We start from the raw sequence: 11660 nt of genomic DNA on the forward strand, positions 1-11660 counted from the left end.
TGATGTCATTAACAACATTAATCCCAAACAGAGCTGTTGGACTCCCTCCTCTGGCCGTTTTCCACCAGTTGATTATTTCATCAACCAATGCACTAATCAAGCTCCCAAGGCACTCTCTATACCCAGTAAACATAGGTCTAACCTCACCCAAGGAGAAAATCAGGCGCTCCAGTCTCTCCGCAACAGGGATGATATCGTCATCAAACCAGCGGACAAAGGAGGTGCTGTTGTGGTGTGGCGTAAAGATCTATATATCTTTGAAGCCTCTAGACAACTAACTGACACTTCTGCCTACCTCCCTCTCCAACAGGACCCTACCACTGACTACCAAAAGGAAGTGATATCCACCATTTCCCTTCTTATCAGCAGCAACGAGCTCCCCCAGGAGGCGAACCGGCTCATCATGGAACACCCACAGGTATCTCAATTTTACCTCCTCCCCAAAATCCACAAACCGGACACCCCTGGACGCCCCATCGTATCAGCATGTAACTGTCCAACTACTTACATCTCAGCCTTTCTCGACAGCCTCATGAGACCGCTGGTTGAAGATCTTCCCTCATACATCAAAGACACCAACCACGCGCTCCAACTTTTCAATGATTTCCAATTTCAGGGTACCGAATGCCACATTTTTACCATGGACATCACATCTCTGTACACCGTCATTCCCCATAATGACGGCCTTACAGCCCTCAAGCACACGCTGGACAAACGCACAGTGCTTGATCCACCCACCCACACCCTGGTACGCCTTGCAGAATTGGTCCTCACACTGAACGCATTCTCTTTCAATAATCTTTTTTACCAACAGGTCAGTGGAGTTGCCATGGGCACCAGAATGGGACCCAGCTATGCCAACATTTTTGTCGGCTGGGTAGAAGAACGCTTCTTCGCTTCCTACACTGGCTATGTCCCTGACCTCTACAAACGATATATTGATGACTGCGTCGGTGCCGCCACATGCTCCAACGATCAGCTTGAATTCTTCCTGCACCATTTCACCAACTTCCACCCGTCCCTCAAATATACGGTTAACATTTCTTCCACCACTCTTCCGTTTCTAGACATCCACTTGTCTATCAACTACCCCCGACTGTCCACTTCAGTTTATTACAAACCCACGGATTCACACAGCTACCTCCTGTACAGCTCATTTCACCCCAACCACACTAAAAACTCTCTTCCTTTTTCACAGTTCCTTAGGTTACGACGATTATGCAGTGACGACATCGACTTCGAAAACCAAGCCCTCGAAATGTACTCATTTTTTATCAACAGAGGATACCCCAGCAGTGTGATTGACAGGGCCCTTGCCCGAGCCAAAAACACCCCCCGGACCATCAACCCGATCAGGAACTCCCGCCGTAACAACCGCATTCCTTTGGTGCTTCCTTACCACCCTAACACACTTCCTATCCCCAGGACCATTAACCAGAACTTTTCCATCCTACAGGATGATCCCTCCATTGGGGCCCTCTTTTCTGATCGCCCTATCATCTCATATCGCCGACCACCTAATCTGCGTAACCTCCTTGTCCACAGCTCCCCTGACCGCCCTCAGCAACCATCCACACCAGGCACTTTCCCTTGCAAAAGAGCTCGCTGTATCACCTGCAAGTACACAGCCACCACCACACTCATTCAAGGCCCCTCAGGACAATTCCGGATCACCCAGACAGCATCTTGTACCTCCAGCAACCTTATTTACTGTATCTCTTGCAGTAAATGCCCAGCCATCTACATTGGGGAAACAGGAAGGAGACTCGGAGACCGCTTCAGAGAACACGTCAGGGCTGTGAAGGTTAAAGATCTCTCCAAGCCCATTGTTTCTCATTTCACCTCTGACGGCCACGACCACTCTAATCTCTCCGTCTGTGTTCTCAAAGACGGTTTTCCGAACTCATACATCAGAAAGACCACCGAAACTAAAATTATTCTGCAGCTAGGATCACACATTCTCCCTTCCCTTAACGACAGATTACTGTTCTTTTAAATTTTCTCCATTCATTGGAAGTTTCATTTCACACCCATTCTGACTTCACACCTCTTGATTGGCCTCTCTTTCTGTCCCCTGCTCCCGCCTCTCACTCCTCCTCCTTCTCAACCTTTGTTCTCCCGCTACTTTACCTTTGCCTACTGCCCTGTCTCTCTCACACCTGAAGAAGGCTCCACGGCCGAAATGTTGTGTTCTCTTTCTTCTTTTTTTCAGCATGGAATAAACCTATTACTTGTTCCTTTGTACCTTGAATAATGTTCTTATAGGTTTCAGTTTGGAAAAGTGAGCTATCCAGAAGCTACCGAAACCTCTAATGGTCGCACAAAGCTTAATGCAATAGCAACGTTTGGGGTTGAAAAAGAATATTACTTGCTATTAATACGAACACTGTTACAGGAGGCGCGTAAGGACTATTTTAGCTCAGATCATCAATTTATCTTATATTTCTACTCCATTAATATCGCTATTGAGTGCTAAAGGTAGGTCCTGGCAATGCTTCATGAGATCTTCTTAAGAAAACTTAAACAAATATATTTCCAGTGCTGAACAAAAAGTAAAAAATACCGATTATGTGCAACTGATAAAATCTCTCTTCCAGGGATGTTGTAGCCACATGCAAATTACTTCATCAGCTTTAAAAGTTTCTTTGGCATTTATAAGACGATCAGCATGACACTTAAAACATACCTGTATTCAGTAAGCGCTGAGTCTGCTGGCTGAGCAAGTTGCCTCCTCACACATAATAGCAGCCCTAAAGCTAAGATAAATGAAGAGAAATTGCTTTTATTGGGCACTTTTCATATCCGATGAGCTTGAGATCTCCCAAGGGTGACGGAGTTCTTTTGCGACACTGCTTTTCCCTTTTTTCTTCTTTCTGTACTCTGATGGAAAAAAAAACTAGAAAGCATGTAAGGGAAAAATGTATTTTTTTCATGGAGAAAACGTGCACCAGGAAATGTTTTGTTTTGAAGAAGTGATTTAACATGATACATGACCTAATTTACTGTAGCAAATGCTCACACTGCAAGGTCTGCTTTACTATAAGAGAGAAGTAGAGTGAAGATGTCATAATTTCACTGCGTTGTTGAAGAAAACATTTTTTCTTTGAATTCTAAATCAATCAGAATTTCAGAGTGACACACAAACCCTTTGTCTGTTTTAAAGATATGATATTTTAAAACTGATAAAAATGTAGAAAACACGTTTCTCACTTTTAGATGGGGTGGTGTATTACTAGTTGCAGTGCTGAACTCACCATGGTGCAATTCGGTTACATGATTGGCCGGTGGTTTAATGGATAACGCATCATGAGATTGTAGGTTTGACTTCTACCGGATTTGTGTGATTTTAAATCAGCCATCTAAGAAATAGATGTCCATTATGTGAATGAACCGCACCTGAAAGCAAACGTTGGGTCGGGTTTCCTTTCTTTCCTGCATGAAATAGCAAATCGTTACAAAAAGCACCAGCTAATGTCCAATAGCATTGGTCATTATAATTAACATGAATATACTGTAAGGTCTTGGTACATGGGAGTGGATTTCATCCACAATTTAAAAAAGGGCAAATAATATTTATTTTATTTAATACAAAAGTGACCTAAAACTCTGTAACTTTCAGGTTAGCTTGAACCTGTAATAAAAAAAGGGGCCTGAAACTTCCATTCTGTGATGTAACTGTCTTTAAAGTCGGACGTGATGTTTCACGGATGTGCAGTGTGTCTTTTCTCTTGTCGTGTTCAAAATGACTTGCTGTGTAATCTCTTGAATGCGTGTTCTGTACTGCTCTGTTATTTCATTTAGATTATCTATGTGGTATACAGATAAAACTGGACTGCATGGTGTAATGTCTGGGTTCAGCACCAGCTGAACCTGAAAACACATCAGCCGATCTTGACATGATTTGAACATACAACCTTCTGATGTGGTGTCAGATGCGCTACCATTGCACCATGAGGTCACTTCATAGAAGTGCTTTTAACTCCCCCGAAGAGAAAAATCAGCGTCACTAAAAAAGTTTTTTTTTCATTCTCTCCTGTGAGGAATGCCGCTCTTCCAACGAGGGTCTCTTCTTCCCAGACCACAGATTATTCTTCCTGTCCGGCTCTCACACAGAGAGCAGACACACCGTCTCCACTAATGTGTTTACTACATCTGTAGATCTGACCCTCTACAGCCCTGATATTCCTGGACAGGATTCCATATTGAGCAGTATTTCTCGTGTTGTGAACTTACAGTGTGTACACAACTTACAGTGTGTGACACCTGAAGAAGGCTCCACGGCCGAAACGTTGTGTTCTCCTTCTTCTTTTTTTCAGCATGGAATAAACCTATTACTTGTTCGTGTGTACACAATGCACTTTATACACAAAGTAAGTGTTTTTGTAACTCTAGGACGTTTTGTGAAAATGTTACTGGCATGACAAAATCACCCCCTCAACTGAACAGTCCCACCCCCCTCAGTTTAGGATAAAAGGTTTGGATAAAAAGTTTTTGAACACTTTCACTTACTGTAACTTGCGCCGTAAAAAATAGTTGTACTTTGTCAATGGTCAGATAACTACACTAACCCCGAATTCACAGTTACTACATCGGACTGTTTGATGTGCAGGAGGGCTATCCGTCCAGGAACAGCATGTTACATAGTGTCTATGTTTTGGGGTGTCAACATTATTACGACCTTATTTGCTCAGGTGGACCACTGCCTTGCAGTAGTTTATCCTTATATTTACAGTACAATCGTTATATAACTAGGACTGTAGTTATAGAAGTTTGTACTTTCTGTTGGTTTTACAATGATTTCTTAATGATTCAGAACCTCGTTACTGTTGATGTTGTTGCAAAAAAGAACACATATGGTTGATGCTCCAGGCAAAAATAATCACGTGAGTTCTGATGAACGTGGAACTGTTTTTCATCGCTAAATACCAGATTGCTTGTCGTTATCTTCTGACATGAAATACTAATCAGTGGCATGCTTGCGAGAATTCACTTGGATGGTTGCAACGGCTCCGTTTAAACCAAAATATCACTGCCCCCCTCAGGATTTCAGATGCCCCCCTACAGATCATTCACCTGGCGCCAGTCCTGGGTATAATGATGAACATAGCTGCCTTGAAAGCAGTTAATCCGTGTGTGATTCCCACCTGATCCATCGACAAACCTTTTCCAATGAATCTTCGATCGATTTAAAAAAGTCTTGAAGCTGGTAGGCTAGGGAATAAGCACTGTTTGAGTGCACTAAGGAAAATGTGCTACTGTGCTGTGTTGCTCCAGTAGCGCAATTGGTCAGGTTGGGGTGCTTTAAAAGCGTAGTTATGTCGAGGTTGTGAGTTAAATCATCACATGGAGTAGTTTCTGTTTTCAGCTACAGAAACTCGCTGTTGAATTTAAGTCTGTTCTTGTGTTGCTTTTTCTGCTCGATGGAGCTGTGTTAATGCAGGCACACCTGCTTCCACGTCAAGTTATTTTATTGTTGCTCACAAACCAACACACTGCAGACACCTCTGATATTGTCACTGCTTGTGAGCCACATGTTCCTGCTGTCAGCCTACCATGTTCATGCACATCTAGAAATATTACTGTTACAGTATAGGAGCGAACAAACGAAACGAAAGCACACCAAGTTTAAAAAGGTCAAAACATGTCAAAGCCCTTCCTCAACGAGGATGGGGTTCAAACCTACTTGTGCAGAGTATCATGTATTAAGAAGTTGTTGCTTTAACCACTAGGCCACCTCCATACACACTTTAGCGCCTTCCGGACATGAGTTGGCTCTTTCCCCATGCTCGAGGGTAATTTTCCTCTTTCACCTACAATTTCAACATTTACCTTGGGAGATGTCAAACCACAGAGCCCGTGCTGCGTTTCAGTGCCGGCTGTAGTGGACACCCCGTTGAACATAAAAAGCAAATTGAGCTCCTTGGACATAAGCCATTTCTCGTCACTTGCTCAACGAGCAGGCTCAGCGCACACTGAATGCAGGTGTCTCAGAGCAATTGAGATGTGTCCAAGTGGCTGTAAAAGGGATATTTGATGCCAGTGCCGTGGCTTAGTTCTCTGACAGCAGGCGTAGCGGCGCGCCGGTTGGAGTATTCTCAGTCGCATTTAATGGGAACGTCATGGCAGCGTCAGCTCAAACCACCAAATGGAGACGGGCGTGCCGACAAGCTGACCCTGCTGATGCGGGATTAACACTAGGATGAGAGAATGCTGTGGCTTAGTTGGTTAAAGCACCTGCCTACTAAACAGGAGATTGTGGAGTTGAATCCCTGTGGTGCCTTCCTTCCTGTCTTGCTGCATAGTTTATCATTATGGACAGCAACATGCTTCTACATTAAATTTAATGGATGTGTTCATTCAATTTTTGGAACAACTTGTTTTTAAAAAAATCCATACAAATTGCGAAAGATAAAATACTCATCTGTTTTGTCAGTGCAGAGGAATTACTGCCAGCTGGCAAGGAAACAAAAATGATTTTTTTGTCTTTAGTCAAAAACCTGTGAATGTAGAAAAAAGGTGATGTGCGTTAGTTTCTATGGCACAGTCAGTCAGCATATCCTTCAGTTAAACATAACGTTGGTAAATCAAAAGTCCCCAGAGACGCATTTCAGATTAATCTGACCTCAACACCGTCTCCCCTAAATGTGATGGGGTTTCTTTGGATGTCCTTAAGCATTCTGATAGTTGCAGAGATTTCAAACTTTTGGCTAACTACAAGAAGTTAATAGTTGAGTGCCTAAGTCAATATCACCGGGAATGTGACTATGTAAACTTAAATAGTATTCAAAATATTGCAATTTTGTTGTAGTTTAAAAATATATTTTAGCTGGGGATCCTCAAATGATGAAGGTAGAAAAGAGAACTATTCGACACCATCAGGAGTGCTTAACGTGTGATAAAAGTGTTTTTTAATCACAAAGTGAAAATAGTGAATTTGTCTTTCACTTAGGCGTTCATCAAAAGCTCATTAAACAATGAAAGAGAGGCTCGTGTTCCGAATTCTCTTCTTGTCTCATTGTCTTGCTTTGATTTTTAAAATGTACACTGTTGGCTATTCACTCTTCCTAACACGATTAAAGAGCCGAGTTTAGTTCAGAGGTAAAGCATCTCATGCATCGTATGAAGCTCTGTTTTCTATCACCAGCGTCTGCACTCTGGATTTCTTTTTAAGCGCGATATCTTTTCTGTGATTTCTTTCGTTTGAATTCCCTCATGTGTGAATTTCAGCGCGACACATAAACTCGTTTGTCTGTTTTTAAGAGATGCAATTTTTAAAACAGACAAAATGAAAGACTGTTTAACTAAATACACATAGAAAACATGCACCTTATTGAGAAGATTTGGACTGGGGCGATTTATTATTGTAGCGGTGCAAGCTCACAGTGGTGCACTTGAGGAATGCGGTACAAGGGCCAGTGGTGCACTGGATAACGCATCTGATTATGGATCAGGAGACTGTAGGATTGTAATGCTCTTAAACCCAATACCATAACCGTAGTGTGTTCAGTCCTACACAACCTTTCTATCGACTGAATAAGCCTCCTGTTCCATCTCCATCTTCTTCCCACACATTCCGGCTATTTCAGCACCGTTATTGTTGGACTGCAGTCACAGATACGTAAGGGACACTATTCCGAAGAACTGTCTTAAATAAATAACGTTGCAAAAGGTAACAATAAGGGTTTCTTAATGTTACGTTACATTTGGCCGTACAATCCACTTTTCTGTACCCTCAAATAAAAAAAATCTTACTGCTTTCTCCTGAGAAACACAAGTGTAGTGTCAAATCACAATAAATAATACAACAAATATACTAAATTAACACCCAGATATGACAACACACAGCTATGACAGAACACATTGAAGACTTAAAAGCCCTTTTTTTATTTCCTTAATTTCCATTCTCTTCCCTCCCCAGGATAACTGAAAACTAACTATAATAAAGACTGTATATGCATTACTTGTAATACAGCTACTAATAAAGCTATACATGGAACTTAATTATTAATAAATAACATTTGTATTACTAAAGATGTGTTATGATAACATTCATTGTGAATATTTGTGGTGTCTGGAAAGCAATTTTAGTTAAATATAATAATAATTTTCAAGCAAGTGGTGCATAAGCTTGTTAATTAATGAGTACATTATTTCCATTACATTCAAGACAGTTCTAATGTGATCAATTGTTCTGCTTAGTCCGCTACTGAGTTGCTTAAAACCTATGAAGAGGTGGTTTAAGCTAGACTCCTAATGCAGTAACATCTAATGGGCAGCAGCTGTTATTTTAGGTTTGTTGCAATTGAGAACAGGTTTAGTACAGAGCTGCTGATAAATTTCAGTGGAGTTTATTGTATATAAGTTTATTGCAATTGACCCATTGTAGCTACCAATCAGCAGCAAGGAAAAACAAACTTCACTTGTGCCTTTTAAAAAAAGGGAAACAGAGTAGTAGTTTATGTGGTAATTTCAGGTGCAATGTAAGAACTAAAGTTAACTACTCCCATAGTAATGCGTGGGGTCCTATCAATAGAAAAAAAAATGTTGTAACCCGAAAACACAACAAACACAAAACGAGAAGTCTTCCAGGAACCTAGGTAAATCCCTGTAGTAGTCTAACAACTATGAAAAAAAAAAACAACCAAACCCAACAATTTCAAAAGAAAAAGAAAACAAAACATTAAAAACAAATCTGGGGAACAACAAAAACACAGAATCTAATGCGAGAGCTTTTTCAAGTCTTCAGTGCTCCTCTCGTCTCAGTATACCTCTCTCATATATTTGTTTACAGGTCAGCTGGAGGTACACAGCTGATGGTAATTTAAGTAGTCACAAATTATAGTACATTATATACAATATTGTAATCAACATATGGCTAATCATCAACTACTACTAGATCTTCACAAATCAACCAATCAGACATACCCATTACACATTTTCACATATTAACTGCACTTTTCTACAGTATTTGCTCAGTCATAGAATACAAAGTGACCATATTTCAAAGTTCAAAAGTTGTAGTAAGTTTTTAGAACATGGAGCTTTTTGTAAAACTCTTTATTTTGGCATTAAAAGATCAGCAAGATTATACATTATAAACTAAAAAAAGAAAGTATGCCAGAGGTGGATCCTATTAATCAGATGTAAGCTGTCATATAATGACCTATCTGTAACCTAGAATACTAGTAGTGAATATTTTCCACACCACAGAGAGAATATAATATCATACCAGTAGGTTTTGATTGTCCATGTTGTCAAAGACTTGCTTGTGTTTACAGGACTCTTCCATTGTGCTCAGCCTCTTGATGTGGAATTGGGAGTCCACCTGTTCTGTACACTTTCCCACACGCCTCAGTTCATCTCTGATCTCTATCAGGAGACCCAATACCCGAAACTCTGAAATCATTCGCATTTTGTATCAGCATTTGAAAGGAATTAGGTCAGGATTTTCTTACACTATTGTTACATTAGCATAACTATAGTGTTGTTAATGTGCTACATGCAATTTATAATCCTAAAATTGTTAAATTTCCACATTTGTAGTTGATGTTGTATGATCTTCACCTTCACAATATTTTGATGTGCCATTTATTGCTTATTAACGTACTATTTTTAATCAAAATAATATTAAGTAAGACCTGTATGTATTTAAATAGTATTATTATTATTTAGGAACAAGTAATAGGTTTATTCCATGCTGAAAAAAAGAAGAAAGAAAACACAACATTTCGGCCGTGGACCCTTCTTCAGGTGTGAGAGAGACAGGGCAGTAGGCAAAGGTATGACGAAGAGATCTAGAAAAAGATTTGGAGGAAGGCATAGTGGGTCGCAGCAGCTGTAGGCGGTAGTAGTTCAGGTGGGTAGCTGCGTCAGCATGCGTAGGCTGCAAAGCTGTCTTTGTTGTTTGCCATTTAGGTTAAATACTGTCACGTTTTTCTCAGCAATCCTCTTTTGATGAGTAAGTATAAATAATAATGCTGTCTGCATTAGCCACCCACTGTTCCAGCATGAGTGCACAAAGAGGAGTGGTAGCGTGTTACTGAGATGTCATTCAGAAGGGAAGTGATCCAGCTCAGCTCTCTGAGGTCTGGTAGATACATCTTCCATATGAGTAATGTAGGATCAACTTCTTCAGGCTGGAGGAAGGGCTCGCATTTCGGCAGCAGTAACTGACTGAGAAGTGACTCCAAGGACCTGGTCTTATCAGGTTGCTTTGGCACGTTTGTCAGTTCTGCTGAAATGGCCTGTCTATAGGGATATTTAGGAAGCAGAGGAATGACTATCTGAAAGGTGCCTTGATCTTCTGGCTGTTTGGCGTAATCATGAATGACGCGGTAAATGCGTGTTCTTGCAATAAGAGAAACAAGATCCATAAAACACTGGCAGAAGTACAAAACTTGAGCGGATAAAAAGACACCTGTTTCTGCCTGATTTCAAACAGGGGATCTTGCGCATGTGTGATGAATGTGATTGTTACGTCCCAGTGTGTGGTCTGTGTGTGGTTTTTTTTGTTATGTTCCACACTGCTGACCTTTGATTGTTCTCCCTTCCCCATTGGCCCACCATTACAGCACTGTTCCGTATGACATCATCAATCAGCCTCTTAGCCAATCAGACTGCATCTTATTCAGCACATAACATGGAGGTTTTCAGGAAGGAGACAGTCAAATAACCACAGTCAAATACCAGGAATACTACAGAAGCACACAGCTATATCAAGATATCCAAATGCAAGACCCTATTTATATTGTTTGAAAAATATTAATACAGATGTTTGTTTTTCACCAAAACACTAGGCTTTCTGACTTCAGAAAACCGTCTAAACAAATACTAAAAGAGCAAAAATTCCACTTCCTGAAGGAAACAAAAACACATGTACCTTACCAAACTTTGAGTACAGGCGATTCAGGGTGATAATACAAGACCATTTAAAATTAAACAAATAAAACCTGTCAACCTGTCAACAGGTAATCCTAACTACTCATAAAAAACTGAAGTGGCAATACACAGTAGGTGATATTTGGGTGTAAATTAAATCCATGCAAGAAGAGAGTTTAGTGTTATTCTTCCAAATCTGATATGCAAATGAGACATCTGGCTCAGCCAATCACAAAGCTGGCATGGTCTGGAATGGAGCTGCTCTCCTCTTCTTGTTATTGTTAAAAAATGTAAACAAATGACCTGGAATGTAAATACAACCATTAGATTGTAGTTTGAGAGATAAGCTTGTGAACCTTCTAACACAAGATTTCAGGCCAGTTAGGGTGAGAATGTAAGAGCATTTCAAAATTAACACAAAACGTGTAAAATGGCTTTCAAACTAACCTGCTCATAAAGAAGATGTAGAAGAATGTGGTTGTAACGTTCAGTGCATATAAGAAAGAGACCACATGGTTTTGTTTCAAATGGTGTATGTAAATATGATATCTGGCTAACGAATCAGAAAGTACTTTGCTTATCCAGCATCAAACAACATTTGCAGATTTACACACAGTAGTTCATTTAACAGTTTCAGAAATATACATGAACAAACGCAACTGTTAGGTTTTACATCTTGAAATTAAAGGCACAAAAAATTCTGTGCAGGTGGCCAGAGGAAAGAGCTTCACTAAAAGTCAGCTGACAACAGCAGTGTTCTTGAAACTATCATACAAGATCTT

The 11660-nt window shown here is 40.4% G+C and overlaps 1 non-coding gene across 1 annotated transcript; it reads right to left on the minus strand.

The window, feature by feature from the left end:
* Positions 1 to 10792: 10792 nt before the first annotated feature.
* On the minus strand, positions 10793 to 10850 carry LOC138243879 (U7 small nuclear RNA). Its single transcript, XR_011192497.1, has one exon. It is a non-coding gene; the product is annotated as a U7 small nuclear RNA (small nuclear RNA).
* Between the last annotated feature and the right edge of the window lie 810 nt (positions 10851 to 11660).

Source organism: Lepisosteus oculatus, chromosome 14 (genome assembly GCF_040954835.1).
Source record: "Lepisosteus oculatus isolate fLepOcu1 chromosome 14, fLepOcu1.hap2, whole genome shotgun sequence".
NCBI classification, from domain to species: domain Eukaryota; kingdom Metazoa; phylum Chordata; class Actinopteri; order Semionotiformes; family Lepisosteidae; genus Lepisosteus; species Lepisosteus oculatus.